The sequence below is a fragment of the Poecile atricapillus genome, chromosome 21 (assembly GCF_030490865.1).
Source record: "Poecile atricapillus isolate bPoeAtr1 chromosome 21, bPoeAtr1.hap1, whole genome shotgun sequence".
NCBI classification, from domain to species: Eukaryota; Metazoa; Chordata; class Aves; order Passeriformes; family Paridae; genus Poecile; species Poecile atricapillus.
In genome coordinates, this window is record NC_081269.1 from 9,611,106 (window position 1) to 9,628,262 (window position 17,157).

At 44.6% G+C, this 17,157-nt stretch overlaps 1 protein-coding gene across 5 annotated transcripts in view; it reads left to right on the plus strand.

The window, feature by feature from the left end:
* The window catches only part of AUTS2 (activator of transcription and developmental regulator AUTS2), a 687,646-nt gene that overhangs the window by 330,381 nt on the left and 340,108 nt on the right, over positions 1-17,157 (plus strand). The window lies entirely within an intron of this gene.

The window sequence follows — 17,157 nt, forward strand, 5'->3', positions numbered from 1 at the left end:
GTGATGGGCTCTGTGATGGGGAGAGGGATGTGTGATGGACTCTGGAGGCTGTGATGGGCTCTGTGGAGGCTGTGATGGGAGGAGGGATGTGTGATGGGCTCTGTGAGGGCTGTGATGGGCTCTGTGGAGGCTATGATGGGAGGAGGGATGTGTGATGGGCTCTGTGGGGGCTGTGATGGGAACAGGGATGTGTGATGGGCTCTGTGGAGGCTGTGATGGGGAGAGGGATGTGTGATGGGCTCTGTGGAGGCTGTGATGGGGAGAGGGATGTGTGATGGGCTCTGTGGAGGCTGTGATGGACTCTGGAGGCTGTGGTGGGCTCTGTGGAGGCTGTGATGGTGACAGCCCATCTGCAGAGATCCCTCACACCTGCTGCAGAGCCCTGTTAACATCTGGCTGCCAGGGCTGTTCCCCAGCTGTGCCAGCCCCAGGGGCTCTCCCAGCCAGCCTGACCCGAGCTGGCACTGCCCTGCAGCCCCCTCTGTGTCCTCTGCTGCCAGCCTGGAGCCTGGCACGCTGTCAGCCACCACCAAGGACTTGTTTGCTCCCTCCCCTTCCCCCCTGAGCTGTGCCAGCTCCAAGAACCGCTGGGGTGCCAACAAGAGCAAAATTACTTACAGCTGCTGAGAGCCACCTGCTCCTGCCCAACTTCAGCCAAAACACTTCCTCCCCAGAGTGCCCTGGAGTGGGGAATCCAGAACTGTGCAGAGCAGGCAATGTTTAGTGTGGATGGGGAAGAGACACAGCAGTTGTTGCTTGTGAGCAGGGTGTGTGACGCAGGAGGTCTCCAGGACTGATGTCTGCCTCTCCTTTCCTGTTCCAAGCTCCCTCCAATCACCCCTTCTCCATTCCTCCAGTATGTTCCTTATGAATATTAATCCAGCCCTCTCTCCCTTTGTGTGCCATCCTTTTTCCCCATCCAAGCTAATGCAAATTTAATGTTGTTTTAAAGGAGAAAAAAAAAAGACCTGCAAATGGCAATGAGAGTAGTGTCTTCCTTGGCTCTGTGATGTATTAATGCAGTGACACCTGGTGTGACACTGCATTTTATTCTGTGGTAGAAGAACTCCTTGACCCTGAGAAAGCAAAACAACACACTTTGTGATTCCCCCTCTGTTTCTTAATAACCTGCCTCATTCATCCCCAGTGCCCTTCATTTGCCCAGTGTTGCCCAGCAGTTTGCAGAGATTTTTATGGTTTTGGTGTACTGAGTACATCTTGCTTACTTAAATTGCCTGTGGTATAGAAACAGTAAATAAAAGGTCGACATCATTATGAATTCATAGCAAGAGGCCACTTGACAGCCCTCTGAGCACCATATTCTTTCTTAGAGAGTGCTTCATCGCTTCAGAGGACTTTGTTTTCATTGAATCAGTAGAAATTTTGTTGTATTTAACTAGAAAGCCATGTTCTAATGTCTCCATTCATTTATTTGAAAGGAAGATTTGAGGAAGGCTTGTTGTTGAGTTAACCTGCTGACAGTTTTATCAAGTTTGTGCCTGGCTTTAGGCTTAGGAGCTCACTTGCTTAGGTGCCTCTCAGAGTCAAAGCTTAAGCTGAATTTTGTTGCTTGTATCATCATTAGCCATTGATTACTTCTTGCTTTCATCTTTGCAGTTCAGTTCCCAGCGTTTCTTTTTTCTTTCCCCTGCTTTGCTGTCATTGTCTGAGCGTCATTAAACCGCTTTGAATTTGCTCCTCATTCATTTCTGAGCTCAGTTATAAAGTCCTTTTCCTTGCCTATCTGCAGCACAAATGCCTGGAGTGATAATAACTGAAGCCTCTTTATTATTTCTTGAGAATATCACCTGGGATGTTGAGCTGAAGGTGGGTTTTTGCTGCAGCTTGTTTGGAGAGATAAAGAACTCGAGGCAGCGTGGGGGAGAGCCGTGGGTACCGAGGCTGTCACATGCTCACCTGCATCAATAATGCCAGCTAGGAAATAAATCACAGCAGTCTTTTGCTCTGGGTAGCCTGCTTTCCTAAAACTCCTCCAGCTCCTCTCCAGGGGCCTCTGCCTGATGCTGGTGATGAATATGCAAGGGAGCAGCTGGAATAGAGGGCTTTGAAAAGTGGCAATCCCAAGAAATTCCGCTGGCAACCTGTTCTGTTTCTCCCATCTATTTCCTCCTCATTGCACAGGATCAGGAAATTTGTTGCTCATGATGCAGGGAACCCTTCTGGAGGATTGAATTGTTCCTTTCTCTGCAGACCCCAGAGGAAGGGAAATGCTTCTTCCCTCTAAAGGGATGATTGGGCTGCCTAAAGCACGTGGAGAGGCAGGATGGTGGAAACAGGTCACAGCCTGCATTATCTGCAGGTCATTGCATCAAAACTCTGGTTTTGCCTTGACACAGGAGCTGTGTCTCCCCCGTGCTCTCTGTTCCTCCCTTCTTTCATTATTGTGTCACCTGACTGTGTTCACATAGCTAGAGAGCAGTAAAATATTGCATCTGTTGACTGCTGCATCTAAAATAGATTAAATTAGTGTTTATTCAACTTTTTACTGCTGACTTACAAAATTACTTTCAGTCTGGTTTGGATAAATAACCTTTTCTATTAATTTATTGCCAGGCTTTTCTTTGATTGCTTTTTTTTTTTTTTTTTCCATTGGTATCAAATCATATGCTGCTTTAATATTTCCTCCAAGATGTGCTCTTTATTAAGTCTGTGTTGGATATTTATACCACCGAGAAGGATACTATTTAAAAATCCACTTTCTTAATAAATAGCTGTTTTTAAAGCTCTCACTTCTCAAAATTAAGGTGATTTAAGTGTAGTTAATCCTACTTTGTTTCATGGAGCTTTTGCATAGACATTGGGAGAAAATACTTTCCTGTGTTATGGATGGACACATATGGAGTGAGTGATACAGGATCAAAGGGGATGTGATTTTTGGGATGAGGTATAAAACATTTTGGTTTAAATTTTTTACGTAGTGTTTTATGTGCTCTTCCATTTGTTTTTTTAGCCTAGCCCATCACACTTGACCTTTCTTTACGCCAAAAGAGAAACAAAAAAGATTCAAATGGTTGGAATTCTTGGGACACTCCATTTTTTTCTAATGTTTTCAGGTGCTACTTTTTGAAAAAAAATCCTGATATATCCCTCCAAAAAGTCCAAAGCATGTGAGTCTTGAGGCCATGGCAGCTGTAGCTGCTCTCACTGTCTGAAATTTCCTGCCAGACCTGGGAAATTGCCTTTTAGTGCTCCTGCACCTCCTTCCCCACCCAACACTGCATAGATTTAATCACAGCTCGAGTTCATTTTGCTCTTTGAAGCTGCTGTGGTTGATTTTGCTGCTGGTGGAGGAAAGTGCATGGGCAGATCCCTTCTGCTGGCTGCAGGGCACGTGTGGCAGCTCCGTGGGGAGCAGGGACAGCCAGTGGGGAGTGTGCAGCAGCTGTTTGTGACTCAACATCTGGCCTGGCCTCAGCCTCATCACTGTCACTCTTCTCAGACTGAGCATTTGGATATTGTATGTAAAAACATTCCATTTGAATGGTTTCTTCTGCTTTTTTTCACTTTTTATGTCACTTTGAAGGGAAAGAAAAGCACTTGTATGTAGATTTTTTTCCCCCCAAAAAAACCCCTGGCTCTTGTTCTCTGCTGATGGAAAGGTCTTGTTGCCTGGAGATAAAAGCTCAGTTTCTTGCCTCAGTTTAAATTTCACTCTCCTCTTCACAGCCTCATCTCAACAAAGCAGAGGTTCAAGTTTAAACACATGCTTACATCTATTTTATTCAGGAGAGCGTGTAAGCACACATGCATAACTGAAGTCAATGGGATTTAAGTGTGTGCTTCACTTTAAAGCATGTGCTTCACCGCTCCCCTGAATGCAGGGGGTTTAATCTGAGTGCTTTGGAAATTGCAGTGGCCTTGCACATATTGGTTCTTTTATCCATCTGGAAGAAGGGCCACTGTGAAATTTAGTAAGTACCGTTCACACTTTGAAATTGTGGTGTAATGCCTGTTTCTTTCCTGCCCATCTCCTCTGCAGCAGGTTGAGTTTACACACAGAAGCAGCACGTGAAGGTGGCTGGAATTTGTTCCTGTGCCTCTGAGTGGGCTGTGGTGAGGCTGGTGGGGGTGGGTGGGTGTTCAGCCCAGCTCTTCTGTCCTGCTGGCACCCAGCACTGCAATATTTAACCTGTGCCTGGCACTGGAGTCTTTCCAGTGGCCACTGGTAAATATTGAACTGGTTCTTTCCCCAGACTGTGTCAGAATAAAGAGGCAGATCAAGAGCAGTTGCTCTTCCCTGCCTGCCTGGATGCTGGTGGTACTTGGGTAACTCTGTAATTTCCCTTCAGATGTGGCTCAGCAGCTGGGAGAAAAAAACATCTTCAATGTTTTGAAAAATCTTTGAGAACTAATTAGGCTTTCCTCAGAGTGTGGCTCATGCAGCCAGTCTGAATAAACAAATGGTACCATTTGTATTAGGAAATCTCTACAAATGACTGATCCCTGTCATGGGGTAACATTAATCTTTTTAGTATAGATTTCCAATAGTTAACCATCTGGCTCCATGTAGTTTTCCAGAAAACACTCACTACCGGGGCTGGTGGAAAGAAGAAGGTGGGATTAATAACCTGAATACATCATATGAAGCATTAATCTGTAGGATTGGCCATTTGTTTTTATCAAAACAACTCCCATAAGATAATATTTCACAGCATGTGGTGCTTGCCTGGACTTCTTTCAAAATGGGAAAATATTTCAGTGTCTGCCGTGATCTGCACTTTGCAAATTCAGTGTGAATGATAAAGGCTGGAAGAATTGTGTGTTGTCTTCTGCTTTATGTTGCATTTACAGTCCTGGCCTGTTCAGTGGAAATGTGTGTGTTTTGTGATATTGTTTAAAGCTCTTCATTGAGAACAACACTTCTATACAGGAATGTAAATTACCCAAGTCAGTGTCAATAATTTACACACAGCTGGGACAGGCCCTGTGTTCATCCTATGGATGAATTTTGGCAGCTGAGCTCTCCAGGCAGGTCCAGAGTCCTGGTACAGGTTAAATGATCTCAGTCTGGCTGAGCATTCAGGCACCTGCTTGGCTTTAATCACCTCTTGTTCTGCAGATTTCACTGCTCCTGGGTGCTCTGTTGAAATCCAGCCTCGTGCCTTCGTTCCTTCCTCAGCTCCCTGCCTTGCAGGCTGTGGCAAAAGAAAGGCAAAAGCAGCTGAGGAGGCTGTGGCAAAAGAAAGATAAACCCAGCTGAGGAGGCTGTGGCAAAAGAAAGGCAGGACCAGCTGAGGAGGCTGTGGCAAAAGAAAGATAAAACCAGCTGAGGAGGCTGTGGCAAAAGAAAGATAAAACCAGCTGAGGAGGCTGTGGCAAAAGAAAGATAAAACCAGCTGAGGAGGCTGTGACCCCTGGGCTGTGTGTCCTGCCCCTGTGGTGGAGATCAGGTGAACGAATGGAACAAGAACATGAAGTTAAACTCAAATTGGAGACAGAATTCTCCAAGGTGAAAAGCTGAGCGCTCCAGAAGCTGCTCCATGTGCTGTGGTGGGGGGACAGCTGCCATCAGGGGATGGGGGAGATGCTCTAGGGGATGGTAACTACTTTGGCCAGGTGATTTTAGTCCCTCACTGCTTCCAAAGCAGAGCTCTTGGTGCTGTCCCTGGCAGCCTGGCTGTGTGCAGAGCTGGCTCTGTGCTGCTGGGGGTTCCTGCCATCAGCACTGCCCAGCACCAGCAATTCCAGCTGCAATCTCCACACAGGAGGGGCTGCACCTTCCCTGAGCTGGGCTGCAGCATCTTGTGAACACCATCAGAACAGAAGTAATAATTTTCCTAATCTGCATGTGACATGAGTGCACTTGAGTAATGTACAGCACTCTGTACATAAAGCATGTTTATACCTTCTCACCCAATCGTGTCTGGTGCAGTATTTCCAAATAAATGGTGCCTTTCTCGGTGATCCTTCCTGATAGAGAGTGCTCTGTAATAATCTTGTCATGCCAAACTCATAATAATACTAAATGAAGACATTTGTTGAAGGAAGTGATTGTAAATTACAAGCAAATTCAAGCCTTGCTGGCATTAATCAATACTGAGACACAACTTTTGCATTCCTGATATAGTACTGCTGAATCTAATCCCATGGATTTTACATTTCCATGGGAATTAAGCATTCATTTTGATTTAAATATTTTTTTTCTTTCCTCCAGGGAAAGGATAATGCTTTTTTTGGGGTGGGTATTTTATAGTCTTGACAGACCTGTACTTCCATATGCAGAGCTGGTAACTTTTCTGCAGTTAATTAATCTGTGGTGCTTATTCTGGTTTGCATTTCTGTGTTGGTGTGGGTAAAACTTTGTGGTCAGACTCTGGGAAAAACACCCTGTGACCTCAGAAACAATAAATGGCTTTAGTTGTGTTTAATATTTGAATGAGAATCCTCTCCTGATGGTTGTCACAGGGGTTTATTTTCATTACATGAGCCCTCTACACCCTGAATGTACAGTACAATTAGACCCAATGGGAATTGGGGGGTATTGCAGCACTCTGTTATATTATTATCTTTTCTTTTTTAAGATTTGGTAGAACTGGAGCTCCAAGTGAACCATCAAACCCATTTCAAGGTTATTACCTTTTTGTCAGGCATTTCAATACCAATTTCTTTTGGTTCAGCAACCTCAGTATTGCATACTTAGCAGCACAGTTGTAATGATATTTTCATATGTATTTCCATTAAAAACAGAGAGGCTTCCATATCCTATGATCACTTTTCCATTTAATCTTTCTTCTAGTATCATCCACTCATTTTGGCTGGATGTGGAAAATGCAGTTGATTGTTTTTGATAACCACTAATGCATTCTGCCAGTGATTTCCTTCCACTCGTTATAGTAATACAAGAAGATTAATCGTACTTGATTTTATTTTAAAATATTAGGCATCAATAATACAAAAGCTGACACTTCTGGGAATTTAACCTACTGGATTATTTATGTCACAGACAATTTTTTTATTTAAGCAATTGCTTCAGAGCAAATGCAGAGACTGTCAGCTGTTTATTCACAGCCACGTGCACAGACTGGTGTGTGTGTGTGTTTTCTAGGAACAGCACTGCTATGGCACATTTTCATTCTGCTAAACTGTAGCTTTTGAAATATTGAAGAGGCCATTGTACTTCAGTCCTACCAATCTCTTTATTTTAGGCCTGATTTAAAGCAGATTGCAGTCAATGCACATTCTGTGTTTGATCTCAGCACATGTAATTCTCGGTGACTGGAAGTTAATAGGGCAGATCATCCTCTGTGATACCTGGAGTTGGTATTTATGTGTGTGCACAGGCTCACAGCAAAGCTCAGAGCCTCGTGCCATGGAGCTCCTGGTCTTGGAATCCGATTTATGTGGGAACTGAGCTTGCTGTGAAGCAGGCAATGCTGCAAGTAGCTGACGTGGCTCAGTGCAATTATTTTCAGCAGCTGGGGTTCAAAGGTGAGTCCATTTAGCAGGGCAGGGCAGGACTGCAGCATCCTTGGTGCTGGGTGTGTTAACTTTGGTTAAAGAGGGGGCAAAGGGTCTGATGGAAAAGTCACTGACTTCAGTAGGCTTTGGGTCAGAACCTAAATGCAGTTCTTATCTGCTGGATTGTTCAGCTGTTACATTTTACAGGAATATTTGTGTGTTTCTTTCTCACTAATGTTCTGAGGGAAGTAATATTTTTCAGAATAATAAAGCTGTTGAAGAAATAGGATCTGATTTTCTGTTCCTTTAACACTGACATCAGGATGGTGTAACTCTTTTGAAATCAATGCAGTTACACCAGAATAAAGCTGCTGTTAATGGAGTGCAGAAATTGATGTTAATGGAGTGGAGAAATCTGAGAACTTCTTTATATCAGACTCAATTGACTCTAATTTTGATCATCTCCCTTGAACTGGAATTAGTAAACACTGAAATGGATAGAACAGCACTGGAGTAAAAGCAGTGTAATGGCATGGAGAATCCATCCTTTGTCAGTCAAAATGACTGCTAAAGAACCATTCTAACTTAAATTTCCTTAGTGGAAATTATTCTTTAACCATTCCATTTAGCTTGAATGGTTTTGGAAATTCAGCCAGCATTTCAGTCACAGCTCAGATTCTGTGTTTTATGGAACAGGTTTTTGCCTCGAGAGCATCTTCCCCAAATGTATCAGTGTTGTAACTCGGCTTCTTTCACATCAAGTGGATGGAGGTAAATTTGGCATCCTAATGAAAGCCAAAAAACCAGAGTCTGTAAGTTTTAGTAGCTCTTCCAGACTGTTAGAGCAGTAACAGAGATCAGATCATGGGATTCAAAACATGCAGAAGCACAAATGAAGGCAATTTGCTTTCCAAGGTCTTCAATGCTTTGTGCTTAGATGTTTGCAGTTGCACGTTTGTCTGTGATAACTGTAAAACATTAGGCTCTGAGAGGAGTTTTTCAGTGTTTTTCAGTGATTTTCAGTGTTTTCCAGTGCCTCCCTGATGCTGCTGTAGAGCCACATGTTTGCACACAGGGCCAAAGTGATGCAGTGAGGGTTGTGGTCTCTGGGAGAGGCTGGAAGTCATCAGCAGGACGTTGTTGTCATCTTCATCCATCTTTCCTCTTGCTGTGTGCAGAGGAGCAGCAGCTGGAGCCCCGTGTCACAGGAGCACACAGAACTCTGTTGTTGTTAGCAAGCTGTGCCTCCAGCTCTCCCAGGAAAGATGTGGCACAACCTCTGAGCACACTGATGATCCCAAATGATCCCAAAACATCCCTCAGCTGGGCTGGAATGGAGGTGCCTCGAGTCCAGAGGCTGCAGCATCCTTTAACATCTCTCCTCCCTGCTTACACTGCAGACCAATTTACAGAATGTGCTTCTGGAACTGTGGAGACTCAGACTTCCTCTCTGGCCTGTGAATTCCATTGTCACTTCATTCCTGTCTTTCAGCCAAGTACAGCAGGAAGGTGCTGGGGTTGCAGTCAGAGTGTGGAATGTGTTCCCTGTTGTGTTGTCATTTTCAGCACTGGAGCTTTCTGTGTGTGATGCAGAATTCAGAATTGTCTGAGATGAAATACCTCATATTCACACAACAGTGGGAACCATTAAGGTTCTGAAGTCATGGTGGGGAGATGTGGGGACTGGGACACTCTTTGGTTGAGGGGAGCTGATGTTAATGATCTGAATTTCACTGCCATCCAGACTTGCCACATTGTTTTGAGCAATGGCTGTGGAATGTATCACCTGTAAATGTCTCAACAGATGAAAGCTGGGATCCAGGACTGGATCCTTAATTTTGAAGGAGTGACAAGACCTGGAGCATTGTTCCTGGAGAGCAGTGGGGTGATGATGGGTGGGTGTTTCACTCGATTCCTCCTGGGGGCTGAGAGAAAAGCCAAATGAAACATTAGGGACCTTGCAAATACAAGGCACAATCCTAGTATTGCAGTGGAGTTTAAAGCTGATGGAAAGAAAATAATGAGCCACTGGCTTAAAAAAAGAGGCAGGAATGTTTATTACATTTGGTAGTCTAAATCTAAAGTCTAAATCTTTACTGGGTTCAACCAGAAGCTTAATGGGCTGGATTTTTCTTTTTCTCTGATATAAATCAATTCTCAGTGTTGCCTTGGGCATCTCAGTTGTGGGGCTTCAATCTCGGTGATTTGAGCTCTGTGGATAAGAAAAGAGATGAAAATATCTCAATCTAAACCAAATTGTTGTATGCAAGCAGAGATAGACGTGGCAGCAGAGGAGGAGGTGTCCTGTGCACTGAACAGGTAAAAGCTGCAGCTGACTTTGGCAGGAGTTTTCTGGGGTGGAATTTCCCCTCCTGAAAAGGGATAGCAAAAGGCTGACCATGAGTTTCTGTGCTGGGCTTGGCCATGACACAGTCATTTTAAAGCAAGATATTTGTGCCTGGAAGCACAGCTGAATTTCACCCCATGGCTGTGAGCAGTTGCTGCCTTCCCTTCTCCAGCACCTCTTGTAAATTGCTCATCAAAGCTGAGCTGGTTTAGTGCAGCCTCTCCAGGGTAGTTGTGTAATTTTTTTTTAGGTTGCTGAGTTATACACAATCCTTTTACTAAACACATACAGCAAATAAAGTCACCTAAGTGCTGCATAATGGATCGTGGGGTCAACATCTTTCTCTTTCTTCTTGTAGCTTATTTCAGCCTCTGAGAAATGTGAGCAATTATGCAGGTGTAGTCGCTACCAAAAGTAAGAAAGATGGAATTTGCTATTTGTAGCACTATAAAGCAAATACAGAATTCAATAATGTGTATTTTCATTATCCTAATGGAAGATTTCAGTATGTTAAATGTGTTCAGATGTCCTTGGCAAAATTGGGGTCAGTCATGTGAAATGGAGACAAAATGTGTTTCATCATCTTGTGGTTATTATACTACAAGGATTTCATTGTAAAGTGCAACAAGTAATTGCAGCCACATTTCTGATGCTATTGACTGCTTTATCTAATGGAAATTATTTCCTTCTTGATTATTTAAAATGAACCTTTTACCATTGTCATGTAAGGAAGTTGTAAAGTTGTTGTTTTTTTTTTAAATACATTACGGGCACCACCATTAACAACAACAACAAATGAAGAGTGTGCACTTCTCTGATGGTTTTATCCAAGGATCTAAAGGTGCTTTAGGAAGAATATCCAGATTAAAGTTCTTGTGTGGGGGGGAGGCAAATGGCAGAGATGATTGATTTAAAGCTGAGACTGCTCCTTGTGCTGATGGAAGGCTGCACAAATCCCTGGTGCAGTGCAAATCATGCATTGGTGCAGCTCCTTGGGCTGAGCTGTGCCATCCCCAGGTGTGCCTCAGTCAGGGGGGATTGGGTCCCTCCATGGGCTCGGGATGAGGCTCCCAAGAGGCTTCTCCTCCTGCACAGACCTGGCAGAGTGCTCAGAGCAGAGTCACAGAGTTTGGGGATTTGCTGCTGCAAGGTTTGGCTGGCAGGAGCTGGATCCATTTCCCTGGGGAGCTGTGCAGGGATGCACTGCCCTGGGCTTTTAGCTCCAGATCGACCCTTGAAGCCAGTGCTGGAGTGCAGGAGACCGTGGATGAGGCTTCTCCTTCATTAAATCATCTTCCTCCAGCTCTGTGTCCCCTGAGACTCCCCCTCCAGTGCCTGAGTCCCTTGTGGCTACCTGGGAATCACTCATGGCCAGCATCCTGAGCCCAGCATCCTGAGCCCAGCCTCTGAGCTCTGAGCCTGCTCAGCAGAGGGGCAGGAAGGGCTCGATTTCACTGCCAGAAATCAAGATTTCATCCCAGGCTGAGCTCAGGCTCCGAGGCTGTGCCTCTGGGACATGGCTTTTCCAGATACTGTCAGTGGCAAAATGCATTCTCACATGGCACTGGAATATTCTGCTTGCTGTCAAAGGTCTGGGCTCTCATTTCCTCCTGTTGTTCATGATTCAAGATGCACTTTATGGCTACTAACTTGCAGATTTAGGGTGCACTGTAAAAACCTTGCTTGCAGGGTGTTTGCCTGGCAGCAAGCATGCATTGCTGTGGGCTTTGCTTCACTGCACATCTGATATTCAGCTACAGGTAAACATTTCTCAGCTTGTCATAGCCAGGCTTTTCTTTTCCAACCAATAAAACATTCCTGATTCGTTCTGCGTTTCTCAGTTGGATGTATAATATCTGTGCATATATCTAAAGGAATAAATAAATAAATGTTATTCATCCCAGGAACAGCAGCACCCATGAGGCTGCACCTCTGCAGATGTGAAATAGCTGCTGCTCCAAATGGGGTTATTCCAGATTTATACCTCTGGTGCTAAGTGGAACTTCACGTGGAGGAAGGCCCAAAACTTATGGCAGTACCAATTTTGTTCAGAGCAAGATTTTAATGAATTCTGCCATTTGATCTACTGTATTGTAGATTTTATGGGTCAGTGTGGGTAAAAAAAAAAAAAATAAAATAAACATCTGGTAATGTACAGCTTTGTTTGGGTAGATTTACAGAGCTGGGCAGGGATGCAGGCAGTGTGTGGCTGTGCAGCCAATAAACAGACACTGGAGTTATTTCTGCTTTTGGGGGAAGAGGTGAGCAATTGCAGACATCCCCCCAGTGCTGAGTGTGCTCAGCAAGCTGCTGGAGAGGCCCCAGCCCATAATGATGTTTTATAGAGGGGTTTGTGCAGATGTGGGGTTCAGCCTGGAGCAGGGTGCCAGGATTTACAGGGTCCCCCCAAGCACAGCCAGGGCAGCTTTAGGGCTGTTAAGCTGCTCAGCCACAGTGGCAGGATGGTTCTGCTTGCCTCTCTCACACCATTAATTTGCTACCAGTTGTGACTAGTTCTTTCCACGTGGCAGTGAAAATAAACCTATGGAATGGGGTGACACAACAGCTTTTTTGCCGTTAGATTGGGGTTTTTTTTTTTTTACTAATTTTATTTTAGTTTAGTTGCTTTCGAAGGAGTCTTTATTATTTTATTATTAGTATTATTATTAACATGGTCACCAGACAAAATTATTATGTTAAGGCAGAGACATCACATCACTTACATTTCATAGCTCAGTGCAATTTTCATAAAGTGTGAGGCAACATCCAAAAAAACATGACTCAGAATTAGAGTTTCAGAAGATTATTATATAGACATTATTTCCCCCAGGTCATGGGCTTTAGTCAAATTTGGAAGAGAATGAAATTGCCAACAGTGAAAAGCAGACAGAAAGGTATGAGTTCATGAGCAGAGAAATAACATTTTCATTTGTTCCTTCCCCATGGGAAAGATTCAACATTCCGGTAAATGGAGACGGTTATAAGAAATGAATTTTTGTCAGCAGGGATGTGATTTTAAGGCTCACTTATCCATTGGCAATCTAGATTTCTAACCCCAGGAATCTAGGAAATTGCTACAGAATGTAGTCTTTATTATAAACAAGTTTTTTTCCTTTCTTTTCCTTTTTTTTTTTTTTCCTCCACCCTGTCTTTTTTAGTAGTTGAGATTTTTAAGGTGCAGGGCTCTGCTGCTCTGAGCATTTCAAGGGGTCATATTGCCACAGAATTATTCTGTGTGGCTTGCTGTCCCTTTGAACTGTGTCTTCTGTGGTGCAGTGATCCCTCTCACCCAGAAATTCCTCTGATCATTGGAACAAGGTTGTTTTTGAGAGCTAAAAGCACCCCCAGCAATGTGGCATTTGCAGCAGACTTTGCTCCCAAGGATCTAAGCACCATTCCTTGCTTTGTGGTTTTTCTCCCTGCTCTGTTTTTTAAGCTCTTCCATTCACCCTGGCGAGGCAAATGAAGTAGCCAAGAGTTTGGGGGGTGGCTCTTGTTTTTGGTGGGCACAAATGGCTGGGTTTTGCAGGCTTTCCATGGCACTGTCCCAGGCAGATTACTTTTTGTAATTAATAGGATTTTCTTCCAAGAGAAATGTTATTTTTTTCTTTTATCTGACTCTTGTAACCTCACTCTGGATTTAGATCCTGTGAGGATGTTCAAATGCTGTTACTGTGCCTGTGATTTTATGCAGCCTTAAGCCCTTCATTTCTGGTGATGCAGATTGGTCTCTAACATTATCATCTTCTTTTCCTTCTTTTTTTTTTTTTAATAACAGCTTGAAAACACATACATCTGATACATCCTTTCCTTGGTGTGTTTTTTGTCCATTTTAATATCTTTTCTTACAACCAAGACCCGTTTGCCTGACTGTATTGTTATCAAGCAATGTTACTGCCACTGCCTGCCAACATCTTACCACAAATTACATTAGTCCTGTTAGCTTCATTATTATTGTGTCCAAACTGGGGTATAATGATTATGGAACATCATGATAGAGGCTGATTAATAAATAAGAATTGATTACTCTGACTTTGTCCATTGTATTAGGCCCAGGTGATTTATGCTGTTGATGTCACTTTCTGAAAAACTGCGAATGCTAAAGAGGGATGGAGAGAGGGGAATATAATTTCCTCTTAGGGATGCTCAGTCAAATTGCATTCCTTTGTCTCTGCTGGTGTGTGAGGGCAATCAGAGCTGCAGCTCTAAGAGCCTCTGAGTGATCACTGACTGTATTTTATGTATTTTATGTATTTTAGGATGGAACTGTTTTCCCTTTGATTTCCTTTCCCCCAAGTCGTGGGTGTCTGTGGAGTGTTTTGATGGTGTTGGCTGGCACCAAAGAAAGGGAAAGAGTTTTTTCCTCCATGCACACATACAACTTTTACTGGTGTTTATTCACAGATAGTGCTTAAACATGCCTTAAGGAGTGGGAAAAAAATGAAGCTGAAACAGAAAGTGCTGCAGCTGTACTGCTGCTTCTGCTGATCTGATTCTGGGGGCCTGGAAAAATCCATGGAGGAACTCCAGGTGTCCTGCTGCTCCTTCCCTGCCTCGTACCCGGAGTACCCACGTTCCTTTCTGGAATATAAAGGGATGTAAAGAAAATGGGAGTCAAACAGATGTCTGCAAGTTGTTTTTTGCTGTTTCACAAACCTTTCCTGTGCTCTGAGAGCGGGTGGTTGAGCGTTCAGGCTCCCCTGGGTGCTGTTTCCTGGTGGGAATGGTGTGGGTTGTGTTGGAGCTCTGCTGGTCCCCGCTGGCTGCTGGTCCCAGGCAGCTGTGGTGACCCAGCTGAGGTGCAGGGGTGGCAGAAAGTGCTCCTGGCTATCAGTGATGAGCTCCTCTGCAAGTGAGAAATGCAATTGTGGGCTGGAAAAGCTCGAACCTTCTCTTTGAAGGCAGTTTCTCGTTAGTGCTGGATTGGAGGTGGGCTTGCCTTGCTCACCCAGGATGGTGCAGTGTCCTTCCCTGAGTCACAACTGTCACAGCAGCTTTCAGTGGGGAAGGAAATGGAGTAGGAAGAGTAAACCATCACCCTCACACCCCTCAGGGTATCACTGATTAACTAAGTAAAAAAATGTAGCAAAGAATGCCATTTAAGTTATTTGCCCCCTTCTGTCTCTGCAAGAAAAGCATCATTTTCTGTATGCACTTGGTTTGATTCTGGCTTGTGTCTGTCCCATGACTGACTAACCCTTGCTGTAGCCAAGACATTTTACAGTAGCAAGGATTAATCCTTCTCAGGCTGTGAATTAGCTTTTTTCACCATCACTGTGGCCTTTATCACTGCCAGGGAGTCAGTGCGTGGATAATTCAGCCCAAGCCTTGGGGATGTTTTGGGCAGTTTCCCATCCCCAGTGCGAGGAGGGGCTTGGCAGGGGTCTGAAACAGGGCTGGGGAGGCTCAGCTCTCCTCTGGGTTGGGTTTTGTTTCATCCTTGGTGGCCTGGGAGGAGCTGGGGAGGTGAGAAACCTCAGAGGCTGTGGCTGGGGAGGAGGGAGCGTGTCCTGGGGTCAGAGCCTGAATCCTGCAGGGATGGGGAATGGACACTGCTGAGTGTTCCTGTGTGAGAAACAGCGTTGGGTGGAGCTGTTCCAGGCTGCTTTGGTTTGTTTCTCTGCAAGGAAGCACTCAGTTTGGCAGTGGGCTCCTAGGAAAGGAAGCACTGCTTGTGTTCCTGCAGTATTTATTGTAATTCCTGGAGCTGTCAGTCAGAGCTGGGGCTTCGAGGTGCAGACACAGGCTCACATTGCTTACAGACTATGAGAAATATAATGATCTGCACCTAGTCAAGGGAAGCATTTAATGAAATCTCTTTCAGACATGGGAAACTAAGGTTTTTACTGCTTGTTGATAAAGTCATTCTCTTCTTACTAAGTGTTCTGTTGGGAATGGAGCTGAAAGCTCTTGTGTCTGATTGTTTCTTTTGCTGGAGCTAATGTTTTGAATACATGTTTGACTCTGGAATAAATGTTTTATGTTATGGTGTGGTTGTTCCTGTGCAAAGAAGGAGCAAAGGACTTCTATTACTAAGTGATTTTGAGAGTCAACAGTTCAGGGGAATTGGAAATTATGAGCAAAAAATCCTGAGAAATAACTCAGGTTTCTACAACCCCACCTGCCCCTGGACTGGTGATGCTTTAATGCAGGGCACTGCCTCTGTGTATTTTATTTTCCTGTGGTGCTCTGCTGCCTTGGCACGTCCTGCTGCAGTGGATTAACCCCAGGAGGAGCAGCAGAGCCCTGTCCCAGACCCAGAGTGACCGCTCCCATTTGGGGTTTGGAGCTCACCTGGCTGGGTCCTGTCAGAGCCACCAAGATCCACCTTGGAAACGCCCTTGGAGATGGGGCTGAGTGGAGGAGGAGAGGAAGATTTGCAGGTTATCACCATTAAAAGCCCTTGAAGAAAAGCAATAGTTCTTCTTTTGTAGTTGGTGCGAGGCTTCACCCACATGAGCATGCCAGAACCACCAGGAGCTGCCAACTTGATTTGTCTGGCCCATGCAAGTGAGGCAGAAAAAAACCATTCCTGATTTACCATTAGACTTTTCTTTCTACACTTGGAGCTGGCTCTCAGTCTTGCTTTATGAAGAAGAAAATTCTGTCATTTTGGGGCTTTGTATTTTACATGTATATTTGGTATTTCAGTGTCCAAGCCTGGCAACTCTGTTAAGAATTTGCTTTTCACAAGTGGCATTTCTTACTGCAGTCATGGCACTTGATAGTTTCCTCCATCTGCACATCTCCCAAAGCGTTTTTCCAGCCCAGCCTTTCCTGCAGGCTCCAGGCAGAGGCTGGAGAAGTGAATGTCACCTCCTTGCCCACGTTTGGACCCATGCCATTCACTCTTCAGTTGGGAGGGAAGAAATGGTGGCAATTATTGCAGGGGTTCAATGCAAAATCCTTTCAGCCTCTTTCTTTGCTTCCCCAGGGAAACTGAATCTTTTAGGGGGGAACAAAAAGGAGGGGAAGGTTGACATACTGCAGATTTTTTTTCCCTTTACAGAGCTGCAGTGGGGGAAGATGAGGCAGGCCTGTGTCTCTTGACTCCTATTATTTTGGCTGTAATTTCATGTGCTCCTGTTCTGAGCAAGGGAAGTCACATCCATCTTTGGCAGAAAATGTTTTGTACAATGGCTTTGTTGCAAGGAAAGATTGTTCCAACTTCACCTTAACTCTCACTGCCTTTCTCATTATTTTTTTTTGTGCTAGTTGATCTCGTGTTCTTGGTGAAAATACCCAGCTGGTGGTGCTGGGCTCTGGAGTCCTTGCTGTGTTCTCAGTGCAGCTGCAGAGGGATGTGCTGGGTTCTGCAGCCCACACTCCTCAGGATGTGCAGGGACAAGGGGACCAGAATGGCCACTGTCCCCCCAGTCCGTTGCTGAGGT